The 21119-nt window shown below is 41.0% G+C and overlaps 1 long non-coding RNA gene across 3 annotated transcripts in view; it reads left to right on the top strand.

Annotated features, from left to right (window-relative positions):
• The window catches only part of LOC110262135, a 152021-nt gene extending 133749 nt beyond the window's left edge, over window positions 1–18272 (top strand). For 2 of the 3 annotated variants that reach the window (XR_002346723.1, XR_002346725.1), the window contains one exon: window positions 12795–13074. This is a non-coding gene — a long non-coding RNA (uncharacterized LOC110262135). Of the gene's footprint in view, window positions 1–12794; window positions 13075–17884 lie in introns of those variants that run through there. The other variant, XR_002346724.1, reaches the window with a different exon arrangement.

Here is a 21119-nt window from a genome sequence, read left to right as displayed (position 1 = left end):
TTGAAATAGTTTCTATATTCTTAAATTTGCTGAGATTAGTTTTGTGCTCCAGAATGTGGTCAATCCTTGAGAATGTTCCATGTGCACTTAAAAAGAATGTACATTCTGGTTTTTTGGGTTTTTTTTTTTTTGATGTAATGTCCTTTAGATTTGGAAAGTTTTCAGCCATAATTTCTTGAAATATATTTTCAATCCCTTTTCTTTTTCTTCACCTTCTGGAATCCCCATTATGCATAGATTGGCCCACTTTTTATTATCAATGGGCTTGTTTTCTTAATTTCTCTTTCTAATAATTCCTCATTAGTGCATGGAAATACAATAGATTTATGTATATTAATTTTCTAACCCACAACTTTATTGAATTCACTTATTAATTCTAATAGTTTTTTTGTGGTAGGCTTTAGGATTTTTTTGCTTATAGAATGTCCTAGCTAACAGTGAAAATTTTCTTCCTTCCTTCCAATTTGGATTCCTTTTATTTCTTTTTCTTGTATATTATCTGTGGTTAGGACTTGTAATACTATGTTGAATGAAAGTGGTGAGAGTAGACATCCTTGTCATGTTTTTAATCCTAGAGGAAATGCTTTTAGCTGTTCATTGTAGAGTATGATGCTGGAAACAACAGATCTCTAGGTCCAAGAAGCACAGAGTCCCAAAAAAGATGAATCAAAGAAGTACACACCAAAATTAAAATGCTGAATTTTTTTAAATAGAGAGAATTCTAAAAACTGCAAGAGAAAAGCAACTAGTTACATTCAAGGAAATTTCCATAAGACTATCAGCTGACCTTTCAGCAGAAACTTTGCAGGCCAGAAGGGAGTTGCATGATATATTCAAAGTGATGAAAGGAAAAAAATCTATAACCAAGAATACTCTACCTGGCAGACCAATCATTCAGATGTGAAGGACAGATAGACTTTTACAGGTAAGCAAAAGCCAAAAAAGAGTTCAGCACCACTAAACTAGCTTTACAGGAAACATTAAAGGGACTTCTCTAAGCAGAAGAGCAAAGATCTTAACTAGAAATATGAAAATTACAAAAGGAAAAATCTCATTGGTAAGGGCAAATACACAGTAAATATAGTAGATTGAACATTTTTAAAGCAAGACGCAAAGTGAGAAGGCAAAAGTAGTAAAAGCATCTTTCTTAGTTAAGAAACACCCCAAACAGAAAGATGTAAAATAAGTCAAAAACATTAAATATGCTGTGGGGGAGTAAAAATGCAGGGTTGCTAACTTAAGAGATCATCAACTTAAAAATATATACATGTATGTATATGTCCTAATATATACACCTAGATATGTATTTGTTTCTATGCATTTGGTATGTAGGTTATATTTCTCAATATTGGAGAAGTGGGCTTATGTAGAAAATGTCCCATTGGAGCTCAGCATCATGCTCCCCCTAGTCACCAGAGCTTTATGCTCTAGTGGTGCCCCGTATGTGGGCTGTGTGGGCTCTTCTATTGTGTGGGCTCTTCTGATTTCTGCGGCTGCAGTTGTAGTTGGCGCCAGGTCCTGGAGCTGTTCTGGCTTGCTGTTGGGCTGGTAAGCCCTTTGCATTAATAAGCTATAAAGAGGACTCCAAAATGGCTTGCCAGCACCAGTGTCCTTGTGGTAGAATAAGCTCCAAAAAATGGCTTCCTCTAGCATCTTTGTCCCCAGGGGGCATCCTGTTTGCTTTTTGCCTCTCCAAGAGATTCTCCAGGATCAGCAAGTGGGCGTGACCCAGGCTTTTTTCAAATTACTACCTTCATGCTGGGGCTTGAGCGTATGTAATTTTGTTCATGCACTCTAAGAGTGGAGTCTCTGTTTCCTATAGCCCGCTGGCTCTCCCATACTCCAGCCTTCAAAGCCAGATGTCCTGGAGGCTTGTCTTCTTAGTTCAGGACCTCCCCTGAGTGGGGAGCCTGATGTGGGGTTCAGTCTCCTTGCTACTTGGGAAGAACCCCTGCAGTTATGATTATCCTCCTGTTTGTGGGTCACCCACCCAGAGGTATGGGTCTTGATTACACTTCATCTCCATCCCTCCTACATGACTCATTGTGATTCTTTCTTTGTATCTTTAGTTCTGGAAAATCTCTTCTCCTAGCCTTCATGTTTTTCTCAAAAAATAATTTCTCCAAGAGTTCCCGTCATGGTGCAGTGGTTAACGAATCCGACTAGGAACCATGAGGTTGCGGGTTCAATCCCTGGCTTTGCTCAGTGGGTTAAGGATCCAGCATTGCTGTGAGCTGTGGTGTAGGTCGCAGACACGGCTTGGATCTGGCATTGCTGTGGCTCTGGCATAGGCCAGCAGCAAAAGCGCTGATTGGACCCCTAGCCTGGGAACCTCCATATGCTGCAGGAGCGGCCCTAGAAAAGGCAAAAAAAGACAAAAAAAATTTCTCCATAAATATTGTAACTCTGGTGTGCCTGTGGGCAGAGGTGAGCTCAGGGTCTTCCCACTCTGCCATACTGACTACACCTCTCCTTCCTAACTTTTGAGTTGTTCAGGCAATGGGCTGAACCAATTGACATCTCTTTCTTTCCTCCTCTTTAATAGTAGACTTGTCATGAGGATTAGATGTGCATAGAAGGCTCTCCATCACTGAGTTATTTCTGGAGGAGATGTTTGGGTTTTTTTATTATTGAGTTTTAATAGTTATTTCCATATATTCAATAATAGTCCTTTACCAGAGGTGTTTTGGTAATTATTTTCTCCCAGTCTGTGTCTTGTCTTCTCATTCTCTTAACATTATCTTTTTGCCGAGTAGAAATTATTAATTTTTGAGTCCAGCTTATCATTTTTTTTTCATGAATTGTGACTTCAGTGTTGTATTTAAAAAGGCATCTATATAACCAAGGCCATCTAGGTTAACCCCTACGGTATCCTCTTTGTTTTCTCATATGTCATCCTCTAGTGCTTTTTGAGTTGGTTTTTGTGATGGGTGTAAGGTCTATGTCTAGATTAATTTTTTTTTTTTGCATGTGGATGTCCAATTGTTCCAGCATCATTTGTTGAAAATAATATCTTTACTCCATTGCATTGCCTTTGTTCTTCTGTCAAAGATCAGCTTGCTATATTTATAAAGGTCTATTTCTGGGCTCTCTATTCTGTTCCATTGATCTATTTGTCTATTCTGTTGCCAATACCATACCATCTTGATTACTGTGTCTTTATAGTAATTCTTGAAGTCTGGTAATATTAGTCCTCCAACTTTGGTCTCTCTGAATATTACATTCACTATTCTGGATCTTTTGACCCTCCATATAAACTTTAGAATCAGTTTCTTGATATTCAAAAAATATCTTGCTGGGATTCTGACAGGAATTGCATTTTCTCTATAGATTAAGTTGGAAAGAAATGACATCTTGAAAATATTGAGTCTTCTTACCTACAAACATAGACTAGCTCTGTTTCTTTATTCTTTGACTTTGTGCGTCAGAGTTTTATAGTTTTCCTCATGTAGATTGTGTACGTATTTTGTTAGACTTACAGCTAAGTATTTCACTTTGAGGGGGTGCTTATGCAAATAGTATTGTGTATTTAATTTTAAATCCCAATTATTTATTGCTGACATACAGGAAAGTAATTGACTTTCACATGTTAACTTTGTATCCTGCATCTTTTTATAATTGCTTATTAGTTCAGAAGTTTTTTTGGTTGATATTTTTCAGATATTCTACACATATCCTGTTATCTGTACACAAAGACAGTTTATTTCTTCCTTCTCAACTTGTACATATTTTACTTCCTTTTCTTGTGTTATCACATTAGCTAGAACTTCCAGAATGATATTGAAGATGAGGGGTGAGAAGGGTTATTCTTACCTTGTATCTAATCTTGGTGGGAAAGCTTTAAGTTTCTCACTATTAAGTATGATGCTAGCTGTAGGTCTTATTCAAGATAATCTTTATCAAGCTGAGGTACCCCGGTAGCTCTGATTCAACCCTGGGAACTTACATATGCTATAGGTGTAGCCCTAAAAAGCAAAAAGAAAAAAAAAAGAGAAAGAGAGAGAGACATGTACAGAGGAAAGACAATAGACAATGTAAAGACACAAGGAGAAAATGGCCATCTTCAAGCCATTGAAAAGAGGCCGAGGAGGAAGTCTGCCCTACCTGACACCTTAGGATCTTAGCCTCCAGAACTGCGAGAAAATACATTTCTGTTATTTAAGCCTCTTAGTCTGTGGTACATTGTTATAGCAGCACTATAAAGTGAGCACAAGTTTGCAAAAATGCTGTGATTTCTCTCACCTTAAATAACATGACCCTTTCTCAATTCCCCTTCTCCCTCCGGTTACTTCCTCATTCCTCTGTTCCCTTACAGAAAAATTTTGAACTTTCTGTATTGACTCTCCACTTCTTCTCCTCTTAGTTTCTTTTCTAACCCATTTTCTGATCTGTGAGCCCTTGAGTATACCAAGGCTTAGTCTTTGAAATTCTTTGATTTTTCTCTCCATACTTACTCCTTATGTGTATTAATAATAATCTCATGGCTCTTAAACACCACCCATAAGCTAGCAACAGCTCGATTCATCTCTCCAAATATATCCATATTCTGACCACTTCTTACCACTTCCACTACCACCACTCTGGACCAATCTTCCACTTTCTCTCACCAGAGTTATTGCAAGGGCTGCCTAACTTTTCTGCTTCTGCTCTTGCCTTTGCCATGGCTTCCCCCCTGCATTGGAACCTCAAGATGGCAGACCGTTGATCCCTTAAAAATATGCCAAATCATAAAACAGCTTCCCTTAGATCTCTCCAATGGCTCTAGAATCTGCTTCCTCACTCCCTGAATCCATTACTTCCCTAAGCATATCATCTTCTTTACTTCATCCTCACTCACTCAGCTTCAGCCATGCTGTTTTCCTTACTGTTTCTTAAAGATGCTGGGAACTTTCATACCTTGTGGTCTTTGCCCTTGCTAACTCCTCTGCCTGGAATGCTCTTCCCATGAGAGATACAGCCCTAACATTGCACTCACACTGTGCCAAGTCTATTCCAGTAGATTTGCAGATATGAAAATGCTTTGCAGATGTGAACTCATTTCATGTGCATGTCTTTCTTTCAGATCTCTCTCAATTTTTCCTTTTACCAGAAAAGTCTTCTCTGACTCCTTGTATGAAGAAGCAATCTCTTCCCATCTGCCTCTGGCATCTCCCTATTCACTTTGCTGAGTTTCCATTCTTAGTTCTTATCATTATCGGTCATGAGATATACTTACTTGTTTTTTTTTTTTATGTTTTTCTTCATTGAAATTTCTATAAACTTTATGAGGTCAAGAACTTTATTCATGTACTGATTAACTGAATTTTATTTTTTAAATTTATTTTTTATTTTTTTAAGGCTGCACATGCAGCATACAAAAGTTCCCTGGGCTAGGGGACAAATTGGAGCTGCAGCTGCCTACCTACACCACAGCCAAAGCAATGCAGGATCTGAGCCACATCTGTGACCTACACATCAGCTCACAGCAGTGCCAGATCCTTAACCTGCTGAACAGGGCTAGGTATTGAAACCATGTCCTCATGATACTCATCAGTTTCATCTCCACTGAGCCACAACGGAAACTCCTGATTAACCGAATTTTGTGCTTGATGCTACCTACAAATCCACCAGTCATCTATAACCCATTACCAACCCTGGCTCTCTTCTGTCTGTGGCCCTAGCATTGCCTGGTCTGTGGGTCCTGTGGGTATGACGAGGGGAGGGGTAGGGGTTTTAAAAAATATTTAAGTCTATCCTCTCAAAGAACTTTTTTGTTAGGCTACTAAAAGTGTTCTAATACACATGACACAACCCGGTAATTTTGCTGGATGAGGTTAGGGATGGATCCTAGAGAGCTAATATAGTAAGGTACAGCTTCTGTAGAAAAGACAATTTTGATCCTGGTCTAGCAGGATTCAGTAGAAGCCCAGTGTGAGCAGTGACATTGCCGTGGGAAAAAGCCAAGGTTTCAAAAGCCTACCTATTTAAATGCAGTCACATATACATTTAACTACTCTTTGGTCCTACCACAAAGATAAAGAATACCAGTTTATTCAGAGATTTGTAACTTTTACAAAATAGCAATACATCGACACCAACTTTCTGAGACAAATCACGAGTCTTAATGAATTTGTTTCCTCAGTTGTAAAATAAGCATGATAATACCTGCTTCATCAGGTCAGTAGAGGAGTTAGCATAGCTTCATGGGTTCAAATTCTGACTCTGCTACTTTTTAATTATGTGATCTTGGACAAGAAACTTAGTTTCTCTCTGCCTCAATTGGTTCACATGTGAAATGGGGTAATAATAATACATACCTCACAGGGTTGAGAATTCATTGAATGAGTAGACACAAAGTACTGGAGCAGAGGCTGAAATGAAGTCAGGGCCTGTAAAGGCTGACAATTCTTGTTGTTATTAGGCAAGGATTAGCTATGATAAGGCCCATGAAAGTGCTTTATCACCTTGTACAAATGTAGGAGGAGTTTCAAGTGTGTATATATGGGTGTGTGCTTTTTTTTGTCTTTGCCACCAACACGGAACAGTGGTTAAAAATACGGGCTCTGTAACTATACTGTTCAGAATCACATTCTGGATCCATAGGTATCAGCTGTGTGGCCATGGGCAAATTACTCAACCTCTCTGTTCCTAAATATCCTCATTCATTTTTAAAGTGAGAATAATATTAATACAAATAACACTTCATTTATTGTGTAGCTTTGCGGCATCAATGAAGTAATATACATAAAGTACTTTTTCCATTGAGTTGGCATAGTCAACGCTTAATGAATATTAGCGATTATTAGTTCTTACTTGTGATGGATCCATGTAACTGAGGTCTTAATGGGCCAACATTATGAATTCTCCAAGCCTTGCAGTGCAGTCTGACCTTGTGTCTGTTTTGGCTAGTGAAGTGGATGGTGAGAGGCTGAATAATAAGCCCCAGTCTTGGATTTAGCTTATTCTGCCTCATAACATGCAAAAACTTAATACTAATCTGGATTTTTCCCACCCTGGCTAATCATTACTTCTCAAAAATGCTGACCCAATCTAAAAATAATCTTCAGATCTGTCATTAATTTAAGAAGTAATGCTTTCCCGTGTGGCTGGCTTTCTCAAACTCCTCTCCCAGTGAATCACATTCATTACTGTGGTGGGTATTCATTTCTGTTAAATTAATCTTTTAAGAGTGAGTAATGACCATAAGAGTTGGAATATTTCTCTTTTCCTAATGCGGCTGCAGTTGAGAAATTCAGTATGACCTGGCTAAAATAGCAGAGATTTGTGGAATCACTGCTGGGGCGCATTGAGGGTTGTCAGTGCTGTTATCTTGAAAGCAATCCTTCTGTTACTTGATATGATGTCCTGATGTGTCACTGGTTACACAGAATCTCCAAATACTTTCACTGAAAGCTTTGTCCATTAACTGGGTCTTATTTGGTTTTGCTCTGAGATTGGTTAAAGGCTATAATATAGTGTGTGTGTGTGTGTGTGTGTGTGTGTGTGTGTGTGTGTTTGAGGACAAATCAATTCACTCCAAAAATGTCATTTATTCTTACTGCATAAAATAGATCTCTGTTCTAGAACTCTACACCAATACCTAATCTATTTTCCCTAGACATGCATCTCTAGCAGATGTGCTTACTTTTATGTGCAGGATATTTGATTGAAAGATGAATTTGTGTTTTATTTCTGCTACTCTAGGGTTTTGTTTTGCCCCCATAAGGTAGCCAGGCATTTATGTCCCCTTGGCTCAGTGGACATAGCGTTGGGGTTACAGATAAAATGGAGAAATGGCCAGGCATCCGAAAGGCAAGGGCCTGTCTTGCCTTTGGCTTCTAAAAGCCTGGGCTGGGAGTTTCCATTGTGGCTCAGTGGAAACGAATCTGACTAGTATCTATGAGGATGCAGGTTCAATCCCAGGCCTCACTCAGTGGATTAAGGATCCAGCGTTGCCATGAGCTGTGGTGTAGGTCCCAGACACAGCTCAGATCTAGTGTTGCTGTGGCTGTGGTGTAGGCCGGTGGCTACAGCTGCAATTAGACCTCTAGCCTGGGAACCTCCATATGTGCGCCCCCCCACCCCACTCCTGCCACCAAAAAAAGCCTGGGCTTATTGAGAGGAATGATGTTCAGTCCTTGGTAGGGGAGAGAATGGAAGAGAGCATTTTGAGAGGTGGAAGCCATCACAGGGGAGACTCGAGGGAAGTCAGGGTCGCTGCCACAGGAAAGGATAAGGTCGGACTGAGGGTGTCTGTATTTGGTACAGCGACCCTTCCGTGGGTGATTGGGAGGCTGGTAAAGGGTGTGTTGTGTGCTCTTCAGCCCTAAAAACAGTGGTGAGGCTTTCTGAGACCATGGAGATGGCATCCTTGTGCTTCCTGGGAGCCAGGAGGCACTGATTAGCAGAAAGGACAGCAGGAACGATGGCGGTGACAAAACTGACCCCTCGCCCATTTTTTTTTTGGCAGTGGGAGAGCTTCGGATTGGAGCGGGACCCCTTGGAGGGTGCGGAGGCATCCTCAGTACTAACTAGAGTTTGCCACTGATTTCATTGAGAGCTCACAGCAGATGTAAAGTTTTAGACCATGATATAGAGAAATACATGTGTCTGAGATTTCCTGTATCTGCATTTATAAGCCTGTAAAAGGAAGGTGGTCATAGTCTCGGTGGCTGTAACTCAGCAGGTGCTGACGTGTGCGTCAGGCCAGGTGCTCTTTGTGGAGTCTGGCCATCTGGATCCCTTTGAGAGGGTATTCTAGCTATCTTTGAGAGCAGAATAAAGGCTCTTTTTTTTTTTTTTAAAATTTCATTATGATTGATTTACAATGTTCTGTCAATTTCAGCTGTACAGTAAAGTGACCCAGTCATCCATATATACATATATTCTTTTTTCTCACATTATCCTCCATCATGCTCCACCACAAGTGGTTAGATATATAGTTCCCTGTGCTATACAGCAGGACCCCATTGCTTATCCACTCCAAATGCAAAAGTTATCATCTACTAAGCCCAGACTCCCAATCCATCCCACTCCCCCCCCCACCAGCAAACAAAATTCTGTCCTATATATCTATGATCTCTTTTCTGTTTTGTAAATAAATCAATTATGCCATATTTTAGACTCCACATATGAGTGATATGGTGTCTGTCTTTTTCTTTCTGACTTCTTCACTCAGTATTAGAGTCTCTAGTCCCATCCATGTTGCTGCAAATGGCATTATTTTGTCCTTTTTTCTGGCCAAGTAGTATTCTATTGTATGTATATACCACATCTTCCTAATCCATTCTACCAGAAAACTATTAGAAACCATCAATGAATTTGGTACTATTCTAGCACTATACTGTTCTGGGAACTATATCTAGTCACTTATGATGGAGCATGATAGTATGAGAAAAAAGAATGTTTACATGTATGTATAACTGGGTCACCTTGCTGCATAGTAGAAAATTGACAGAACACTGTAAACCAGCTATAACGAAAAAAATCATTAAATTAAAAAAAATAAATGTAAAAAATAAAATTAATACACAGAAATCAATTGCATTTCTATTCATACTAACAGTGTATAATTTCTCAGAAGAAGAAATTAGGGAAACACACAATCCCATGTACCACTGCATCAAAAAGAATAAAATACCTAAGAAAGGCTCTGAAATGATCCCAAACCAGGAGAGCTCATACCACTAGCATCCTTAGAAAAACAGGGAGACATTGTTGACAGTGACACCGAGGGCTGTCCTCAGGTGACTCTTGAAGGGTTTGCTTAAGGAACCCATTTCTCCCTCCAAACTCAGGAAATGCAAGCCTCTTTTGGTCTCTCTAGTTCACCAGAAGAAGACGGAACTTGCAGATTTGAGTAGAAAATGCCACATTTGCTAGACACTACTGAACACTATTTTTTAAGAGGTTAAGTCACAGACTCTTCCAAACATATCAGCATCCATTTAAATTATGAGTTAATCTAGTCTAAAACCTTTACTTCCAGGCTTCCTTGCATTTTTGTAAAAAGGATCATGGACTCTTTTGGCAGTCTGGTGAAGCCCGTGGACTCTTTCTCAGACTGACATTTAAAAATACATAAATTAAGAGTTCCCATTGTGGCTCAGTGTAAACAAATCTGACTAGTATCCATGAGGACCCAGGTTCGATCCCTGGCCTTGCTTAGTGGGTTAAGGATCCAGCACTGCTGTGAGCTATGGTGTAGGTTGAAGATGAGGCTCGGGTCTCACGTTACTGTGGCTGTGGTGTAGGCCCGCGGCTATAGCTTCAATTCGACCCCTAGCCTGGGAACTTACATATGCCAAAGGTGCAGCCCTAAAAAAAAAAAAAAAAAAAGACAAATAATATACAATTATAAAATACAAATACATAAATTAAAAAGGAATTGTATTGGAACAGAATTATCCAAGTGTTAAGGAGAGCGGTATTGGGCTGTTACCATTCTTGCTTCCTGATACATCAGATACTAACATGCAGCCATGGGCCTAAAAATTACCATCATTTTGAAGTGGTGATGCCAAAGGTGAATTTTAGGAAATATGAAAATATCTGTGCTTTTTTTTGATGACAAACCCAAAGGAACTCTACTAATGAAATGCTATTTTTTTTGGTTAGAAATGAGTGCAAATAGTGGTAGTGAAAATTAATTTTTCCCCATTCCAATTCACAGATCTCCCGAATTCCATCAGATTAAGAAGCTTCTTGGGTGGAAACAGAGAAATCTATTAGGATGTGTGCATGCATGCACGTGTGTGTGTGTGTGTGTGTGTGTGTGTGGTATGGGGGATTTCCTCCAATTTAGGCAAAATTTATGTTTTCTTCTCTGACAGGACTGTTTGCCACCTCCTATGAGCTGCTTTGGGGGACTCTTGAAAGATTTTTTGTATTGTTTCCCAAACCATAGGCTATAAAATACCTCTCTGAGAAAAGATTTTGGAGAGCCTGTTGCGTAACAAAGAGAAGCTTCTCTGAGTCTAGAGACGCTCAGGCTTTTCCCTGAAGCCACTGGATTTGAGGACAAGCTCAGCTACTCTGGAGTCCAAAGATACGGAAGCAGTGAGCCAGAACAAAAGCGAAAGAAATTTTCAAAGGCCTCTGCCTGGGGGGAGGAAAGGGGGTCAAGGGTCAAGTTGCCAAAAGAGAAAAGAGCCTAGGCTTCTGATTTATTCACTTTCCGAGAGGGCTAGATCTCCTCTGAGGGCTAGCGGGTTCCTAATCAGAGCAAGCAACAGCATGGCAAGCTAAAATATTGCTTTCATCACTGTGTCTCTCAGAAGGAGCATTGAGTGTCTCTTAATGTTCTCTTTGAAGTTCCTTTGAGTAGCAGCCCTGCTTGTTATTTTGCATGAAGACCAAGTAGCATGGACTCAGCTCTTTTGCCACAACGGGAATAGAATTCCGCTGTTAACGTGCCCAGTGACATGACAGACTATTGTCTGAGCGTCCAGTTGAGCTCCCTTCAGCACAGGCGCGCTGCTTACACACCTGTCTGAGGGGGGCTCCCCTGTGGGGTCCGCCTCCGCCTCCTTTACAGCCACCCACCCACCTACACACATACACACTTACACACACACACACACACACCTACCCACTTATACACCCACCCACCTACACATGCACACACTTACACACACACTTATACACACTTATAAATACAAATATGCAAACCTGGTTTTTCAGTCTGGTGCATATGCATTCTGTTATTTTTGTCCATTTCACTTGAATTTCAGATTTTTTAGGTAAGGATTAGTAGTGTTTGGAAAAAAGTAAATATCAGATTTTAAAAAATTTTATTTATTTTTGTGTTTTCAGGGCCACACCCGTGGCATATGGAAGTTCCTGGACTAGAGGTTGAATGGGAGCTGTAGCTGCCTACCTACACCACAGCCACAGCAACGCGGGATTCAAGCTGTGTCTGTGATTTACATCACAGCTCATGGCAACACCAGATCCCTGACCCACGGAGTGAGGCCAGGGATCGAACCCAGGTCCTCGTGGATACTAGTTGGGTTTGTCATTGCTGCACCACCACAGGCACTCCCAAACGTCAGGTATTTTAAATGAGCACAGCAAAGCAAAAGCGTGATTATGAGGTGACTGATGTGGCTATAGCCAAAAACGTGCAGCAGGCACAGGCATGAAAAATCCCACAGAACGTAGTATTAGGAAAAATAAGCTTTTATTTCCTTATTTATTTATTTTTCCTTTTACTACTGCACCTGTGGCATATGGAAGTTCCCAGGACGGGGGTCAAATTGGAGCTGCGGCTGCCAGCCTACACCACAGGCACAGCAATGCAGGATCTGAGCCGCTTGTGGAAATGCCAGATCCTAAACCCACTGATTGAGACCAGGGATCGAACCCGCACCTTCACAGACACTATGTCAGCTTCTTAACCCACTGAGCCACAACAGGAGCTCTCAAAAGAAGCTTTTAAATGTCTGAATAGTGCAAGCTGGTACCAGACACAGAAGTAAAATAAAGTGTTTATGTTTACCTTAGATTCTAAGTAGCCCCTCTGTTCCCCAACACTCTGGACTGTTCCCTATTGCAACAGCTGTTGATTCCAAGCAGTCTGATTTTAAGCATAAATGACATTATTCAAGGTATCCAACAAACTTGTGACCAGAAGAACCTCCTTCCAATAAAGATCTTGGAAGTGAGTGTACAGGCAGGGCCATGGGCACCTTATCTTAGAGACACTTAGTGGGGGTGGAGGGGGGTTCAGGGTCACAGAAAGGTCGTCAAAGGTTCTTCCCTGGCAAGACGTGTGATATCCAATCTCAGGTCTGCAATTCTCTCTTCTTTTCTAGGAAATTCTTTTCAGATGAAATGTCAGCTTAAAAAAGTCTATGAAGGACTGATCACTCAAGACATTTTATTTGGCAGAGAATCAATTGCTGGCAAAGCTAACTTCATTCGTTTGATCTTCAAGAGATTTAAGGTCCTTATATTTCTTCAATATCTGGAAATTCCAGTTTTCTCCTATTAACCAGGATTATAGGAAACAGAAACCTCCTTTTCTTTAATTTACCTTTATTCTGTTTGTATACCTGAGTATTTTACTTTATTTATTTTTAAACAATTGCTTGCTTTAACCACAGAGTCAAATGCTTGTATTGGTCATTCATTTGGAGTCATCCTTGTGGGAATCTGAACTCAAATTGTCAAGGTGGCTGCTTTTTTTCCATATGGGAAAGTGGAGATTAAGCTAGCTCACACTGCCTTCCCAGATAGACTCAGAACAACGTGTGTGTGTGTGTGTGTGTGTGTGTGTGTGTGTGTGTGTCGGGGCGAAATGGGAGAATATGTCTCTGTGTTTTTATAGATAGGGAGAGATACTGAAACATGTGGCATTTGGGGGGGGCTTTATTTTTTCCTGTGACATCCATTGAGAAGCATTTTGAAAAATAGTCACATATAAAGGAAACTTTAGAAAAGTAGAAAAAGCAAAACTGTGGGGGAAGCAATTTTAAAACGTTGCTAAAAATTATTGATATTTGGCTACAGATGCCCCACTTCTATTAGGAAACAAAATACAACTTCCCCCGTTATGATTTCCTGGCATTCAGTCTGAGTCAGGGAGCCTGGCTGGTTGTGCCTCCTGCTTCTTTCCCACCACGGTGTGAGTTTCTGATAAGCAAGATATGCAATTCTCTTTGTCCTCGTAAATAAACTTATTTTTAGACATTCGCCCACAACAACCTATGAACATGATAGTGATTCATCATATGAAATTGTTGTGGTTCCTTCAGTCCTAACAAGTCATTAAAAAAAAGCAATCTGGCGTGCCTGTTGTGGCGAAGCAGAAATGAATCCAACTAGGAACCATAAGGTTTCAGGTTCGATCCCTGGCCTTGCTCAGTGGGTTAAGGATCCAGCGTTGCCGTGAGTTGTGGCTTCGGTCACAGACATGGCTCGGATCTGGCATTGCTGTGGCTGTGGTGTAGGCTGGCAGCTTTAGCTCTGATTGGACCCCTAGCCTGGGAAATTCCACATGCCACCGGTGCGGCCCTAAAAAAAGAAATCTGCTCTTTAAAAGAATTCATCTTATCTGCTCAATCACTTTTAAGAAATACACAGAACTAAAGCTGTTAAAAAACTGTTCTGACTAGTGAAAAGATTTCCCAAATCAGGAGACTCAACACAACTTTGAATCCAGGGCATACAAATATGCGCAGCTCAAGCAGTTAAGGGTTAGATGTTGCTGGAAGAGGAGATAATAGTGCACTAGAGCAAGAGCTTCCCTTACTGGACTTATGGTACAAAGGGTAACAGGAGGAAAAGAGAATTTTCTGATTCACGTAAAGGTACCCACTGTTCATGGACTTCTGGATAGCATTTTTCCAGACATGATCTCAACAATATTCATTTTGGTGGGGGGGCAAAGTAAGTTGAATACTAGGGCTTATTCACCCCACATTTAGGATAGGAAGGCTAGAGGCAGCAGCAGCCAGACAGTTTGGGGCTCATCGGGGCTCAACTCGGGACACCGATGCCCCATCCTGGGTGGGTACAGTGAGACGAGCATGTCTGTGACACTGGAAGAGGTCCATTCACTTAATAAAAAAGCAAGACACGGTCTTCAACAGAAGAACTGTGGGTCACGTTTGGGTGATTGCATGACTTCATCTGAGCCATGGGTGCTCCTAGTCCCTTGCTGCATTGGCCAATTCATTTTTTTCTTAAGCCGCTTAGTGGCAGTCTTTAAAAAGCCCCTAATTCTAAGTGTGTTATTATGGAGGGTATTTCAGAGACTTAAGCACTGGGAAGAAAGACCGATGCTGCTATTGCAGGAGGAAGCTGGTCTTGGTCCACTTAGCGGCCAGGATGTGTGGACACAGCCTGCTGGACCCCAGGAGACTTTCACACACCTTTTCCCTCAGATGTTCAATCATGCATCTCTTTTCCCATTTATTGGGTCTAGTGTTTTTCACGTTCTGACTTAATTACATTAATTTACCTAATTTACTTTTTTTTGAGGGGCAATAAAGTTGGATGGTCAAGTTGTGTATTATTGGTTGTAAAAACAAATACAATGTTTTTATTATTGTAGTCACAAAAGAGACGCCTAATCATTGTAGAGGATTTAAGATACTCAGAGCTAACATTGTAGAACATAGATACATTACCTCTTTATAGTCTATATTTTAAAATCAATTTGGATCATACTATATATACTGTTATGCTATCTATGCTATGTACCATATGTCCTTTTCCATAAGACAATATGCTATGAATATTTCCCCATTTTCTTTAAAGGATTTTTTTATTTTTTATTTTGGCCACGCACAGCTTACAGAAATTCCTGGGCCAGGACTGGAACCCAAGCCACAGAGGTGACCCAAGCTGCTGCAGTGACATTGCCAGATCCTTAACCTGATGCACCACAGGAGAACTCCCCATTATCTTTCAGTTGTCCTCTACAAAATGATTTCGAGAATACTCACTTGTTGAACATTTATGTAGATTCTAATTTTCAGCTGTCATAAACAATGATCCTATGAACAGATCTGTAGACAAAACTTTGAGTGTATCCATATTGATTTCTTTTTTTTTTAGGGCTGCACCTGCAGCATGTGGAGGTTCCCAGACTAGGGGTTGAATTGGAGCTATAGCACTGGCTGACGCCACAGCTACAGCAACACCAGATTCAAGCCACATCTTCGACCTACACCACAGCTCACGGTAACGCTGGATCCTTAACCCACTGAGTGAGGCCAGGGATTGATCTTGTATCCTTATGGATGCTAGTCAGGTTCGTTTACGCTGAGCCATGATAGGAACTCCCATACTGATTTCTTTAGAATAACTTGTAGAAGTAAAAATATTGAACCAGAGAACAGGAGCTTGGTTAAGCCTTTTCCTGTGTATTGTCAAACTGCCTTCTGGAAAAACACTGCATCCAGTTCCATTTCACTAGCCAAGTACTCCTGGCCTTTATCTTACCTCCAACTGGTTTATTGCTTCTCCCTTTTGACTTGCACGCTTCTTCACAAAATTGCAAACCCAGGGTTTCAACTGAAATGATCCATTTTCCTACATTTTTCTTTTTGTTTGTTTGTGTGTTTTTTTGTCTTTTTGCCATTTCTTGGGCATCTCCCGCAGCATATGGAGGTTCCCAGGCTAGGGGTCAAATCGGAGCTATAGCCATCAGCCTACACCAGAGCCACAGCAACGCGGAATCCAAGCCGTGTCTGCAACCTACACCACAGCTCACGGCAATGCCGGATCCTTAACCCACTGAGCAAGGCCAGGAATTGAACCCGCAACCTCATGGTTCCTAGTCGGATTCGTTAACCACTGAGCCACGACGGGAACTCCCATTTTCCTATATTTTTCATGCTTTCCCCTGAAGCCAGATGTGTCCTCAGAATCCTTCTTAACACAGATGTTTTAGGCATGAAAAGCTAGATGACTAGAGTTGTCCCTCAAGAGGACATACTTGCCATCACTGCTTTATGGATGCAGTAGGACAGCACATGATTAGAGACCAGTTGACCAATGCTACCCCATGTCACTTTCCACCATCTAGACTTGGCCGTCCAGAGAGCAGGACAGGACTGGAGCAGGAGACCCGCTTTCGTGGTTTTGCGCATACCAAGAAATCAGACGTACTAATAAGGAGAAGACCTCAGAGCACTGGTTATGGTCTTCCTTTCAGATTCAAGGTTTGGCTATAACATGAGGATCTGTGGGAGGCAGAGGGAAAATGAGACAGATTCCTCAAGGATTAGGTAGCCCAAGAGGGCTCCATGTAGAAAACCTCCCACTCTGTTAGCCAAGGGAACGCTTACCCAGTTCTAAGACAGCAGTGATTTTCCAAATCCACGTTAAGCCGCTATATCTTTTCCCGTGTCTGAATTCGCTGTTACAGCTTGTTCAGAGGTATTACTTAGGAGCTGCTGGGGGGACCGCTAGCTGTTTGTGGTTGTGAGTGATCAGCGCTGGGCCAGCCGCAAAGGTTATCAATTCAGACCTAAGCCCTTGCTGGCGCTGCCTGAATGAGTATCTTCTGACTGGTCCTTTCGTCTCTCTTGGCCACTGACCAATCGCCTGGAGAACCAGACCTTTTAGCCTCGGAACTGCTCTCTCTCTGTCACTGGTGAGCCTCACCCCGTGGGACAGCCTCTCTGGCCAGGCCTGAACGTCTGAAAGAAGAGAAGGATGGGGCTTCGAGGGCCTGCTTGTGATTTAGGACCAAACCAAACCGCTTTGAAAATCAGGTTTTCACGGCTCTAGCTCTCACTTGGTAAAGCATGTCTCAGCAGAGTTTTCTTGATTGGGCAATGAAATGTTTCTTCTGCCAGGATTTAAAAAACTTTTCATTGTAGTGGTTCACCTTATTTTTCTTAAAAAAAAAATTACACGCACGCAATAGTTCAGGGGAAAAAAAAACAAACACCAAACAGAAATAGGATGCTTTAGGCCTTCTTCAGCTAGATTATGGGCAGATTTATAAAAGGCTTTTTTTTTTTTTTTAATTGTAAAATATGCCAGGAAACAGAATCTTTTCATTCCCAATTTGAATATTCTTCCTGAAAGAAAGCACGGCTTCCCAGATAACCTTTATCTTCTCCCTTCCCAGTGACCCTCTGGCAGGAGCCCAGAAGCCCAGTCACCCAGTCCCTTCTCTGGGCGGGGACCCCGCCCACCCCCTCCTTCCTCTCCCTTCTCTGCCTCCCATTCCTCCTTCTCTTCAGTTCTTGAAAGTCCTGCTGTTTTTCATTGTGACATAATATGGCACCTGATAATATTACAGCTTAGTCATTGAAAACGAAGATAGAGTTTGTGTTCTCAGTATGTGTGTGTGAGGTGTGTGTGTGTGTGTGTGTGTGTGAGAGAGAGAATAGCATCAGACTCTCATAAATACATTCCCTTTCTCACTTGCCCATATGCATAGGGACGGAAAACTGAAATACAGGAAAGAAGCAAATTTCACATCTGATAAGTGGGCATGTTACTCAAGACTGCCATGCGCCTGCCTCTTCATGGTAAAATGAAGCAGCCTCTGAGAGAAGTTCTGGAGAAGATATTTGATACACACCTCATCATATACCCCCAGCACCTGTTTTATAACTGGAAGATAATTCCTCTTACCGCCTTCACTCCATTCATGCACCACCTCCACACAGCCACTTCTGGCAACAGTCTGTTCTCTGTATGTATGAGTTCATTTTTTTTTTCCATTCTGCTTGTAAGTGAGGTCATACAATAGTTGCATTTCTCTGTCTGACTTATTTTGCTTAGCATAATACCCTCATGATCCATCCAGCCATGTTGTTACAAATGGCAAGATTTCCTTCTTTGGTATGTCTGAATAGTATTCTGTTGTATTATATTCCACATTAAAAAAATTTTATTATAGTTGATTTACAATGTTCTGTCAATTTCTGCTGTACAGCAAAGTGACCCAGTCATACAGATATATACATTCTTTTTCTCACATTATCCTCCATCATGTTCCATCACAAGTGCCTGGATGTAGTTCCCTGTGCTCTACAGCAGGATCTCATTGCTTATCCACTCCAAATGCAACAGTTTGCATCTACTAACCCCAAACTCCTAGTCCATCCCACTCCCTCCACCTCTCCCTCCCCCTTGGCAACCACAAGTCTGTTCTCCAAGTCCATGAATTTATTTCTTTTCTATAGATAGGTTCATTTGTGCCATATATTAGATTCCAGATATAAATGATATCATATGGTATTTGTCTTTTTCTTTCTGACTTACTTCAGTTAGTATGAGAGTCTCGAGTTGCATCTATGTTGCTGCAAATGGTGTTATTTTGCTCTTTTTTATGACTGAGTAGTATTCCATTGTGTATATGTACCATGTCTTCTTAATCCAGTCATCTATTAATGTCACATTTTCTTTATCCATTTGTCCATTGATGGAAGGGCCATGATTTGTTCATTTGCTCTGCCTAGGATGCTTTTTTTTTTTTTTTTTTTTTTTTTGGTACCTGGAGAATGAATTGGCATTGTTTTAACGAGACCAATAGTTAGTGGGGTTGAAAGCCAGGCAGGCTACCATGCTAGTGTGGATGGGGATCATTGCCCTGTGCTGTTAGTTTCATGAAAGCCAACCATTCTCTCTTCTGTCTATGTGATGAGGAAAAAGAAATTTCTTAGGAAGTAATTTCCAAGGAAGCCTCATTAATATTGATATTCTTCAATTAAATAGAGTCGAAGCTTGTATTTGTACTGTCTGTGGAAGGCTGCTGAACAAGAGACTAGTGTACTCAAGATACAACCTTCATTTTACTTGAAATCACACTTTAGTTGTTATAACTACAATAACTTTTATATAGTCATGAGACTATGAAACCTTGGAGAATAAAGTCAGATTTATTTAAACATATGAACAATAACAATGATAAGCTTTACAACTGTGTAAGGAAAGGGTTAACAAAGATTTCAACATTCTTATATGAGTTTCACAATAATCTAGTATGGTATGGCCAAAGTTGTTATCTCCACGTGCTAGTTGGGGTTAATTAACTTTAGTTGTCAAAACAGGTAAACCCTGAAACCTCAGTGGTTTAACGCTATGAAGCTTTCTTTCCTGCTCAGAGGAAGTCTGATGGCACCCGAGCCTTCCCTCTCATTCTTGCAACTACATCAAATTGAACATCTGGAACATATGGCTTCTAAGTGTTGCTGAGAAAGAGATGGAAGAGGTACACCTGCCTTGCCCTAGCGTGACCCAAGTCATACATTTTCTGATTTCACAGGCTTTAATTAGTCACATGGTGCTTCTCAACCTGCCAGCAGGAAAGTTGGGAATGCTTCTGAGAGCTCTACCATTCTCTGCCACATACCATTTCACAAATAATACAACTCTTAATAATAAGTAGCTCATTCAAACTCTCACAGATATTAAATGGAGAAACCTAAGCCTTTACTCAGGTCACTGGACCCCAATCCCAATGAACTGATACAACAGTTCATATAGATTGTTTAAATAGACTCTAATCATATAGATAGTTTAAATAGACTCTCATTTAATCTTGAAGGCATTGTTGGAGTTCCCATCATGGTGCAGCGGAAATGAATCCGACTAGGAACCATGAGGTTGTGGGTTCGATTCCTGGCCTTGCTCAGTGGGTTAAGGATTCAGCTTTGCTGTGAGCTGTGGTATGGGTCGCAGACTCAGCCCTGATCTGGCGTTGCTGTGGCTCTGGCATAGGCTGGCAGCTGTAGCTCTGATTAGACCCCTAGCCTGGGAACCTCCATATGCTGCGGGTGTGGCCCCAAAAGGACAAAAGACAAAAAAAAAAAAATCTTGAAGGCGTTGTTATATTTGTATACATTTGGAAGGATCCTGATGGTTCTTGTTATAAGTATTACGTGGAATGCTTTTTAAGGGTAGTATTAGTAAACGGATCAATTTACAGGCTCATAATGTTTCCTTGACTCCCCACATAACCAGACCTGTGATGAGGGGAAAGTGGTGGAGGGGAAAGATCAGTGGCTTTGGGGTCAGACAGTTCTCAATTCCTATTCCTGTATCACACCTTATGTGTTGTATAATATTTTGGGCAAGTTATTTTACTTCTATTACTTTCATTCTCTTCCTCCACATCATAGGGATAATAATATTTAGACTATTTAAAGTTGTAAATGTGGGAGTTCCCATTGTGGCTCAGCTGGTTAAGGACCTGACACAGTGTCTGTGATGAGGCAGGTTTGATCCCTGGCCTCTCTCAGGTTAAGGATCCAGCATTGCCACAAGCTGCGGTGTAGGTCACAGATGCAGCTTGGATTCGGCATTGCTGTGGCTGTGGTGTAGGCCGGCAGCTGCAGCTCCAATTTGACCCCTGACCCGAGAACTTCCATATGCCGCAGGCGAGGCCATGAAAAGAAAAAGAAAAAAAGGTGTAAATTCGATAACATGTATAAAATGTCTGGAAATAGTACTCAAATGTTATTTTTCTTTTTTTATCCCTTAAAAAGAAGCAAGTTCAAATTTGTGAAGCCAGCTATCTCAGATTTAGAGGATGCAATGCAAATCAGCCTTAATGCAAACAAATATCATTAAGTCTTTTAAAAAATGTAAACACAAACACTTAAGCAAACAGCCCAAGTAGGTAATAAGGAACAATGTGAAAAAATCCAGAGAGAAGAGCCTCTGAT

This window comes from Sus scrofa, chromosome 8 (genome assembly GCF_000003025.6).
Source record: "Sus scrofa isolate TJ Tabasco breed Duroc chromosome 8, Sscrofa11.1, whole genome shotgun sequence".
NCBI classification, from domain to species: domain Eukaryota; kingdom Metazoa; phylum Chordata; class Mammalia; order Artiodactyla; family Suidae; genus Sus; species Sus scrofa.
This window is presented reverse-complemented; position numbering and strand designations above follow the sequence as displayed.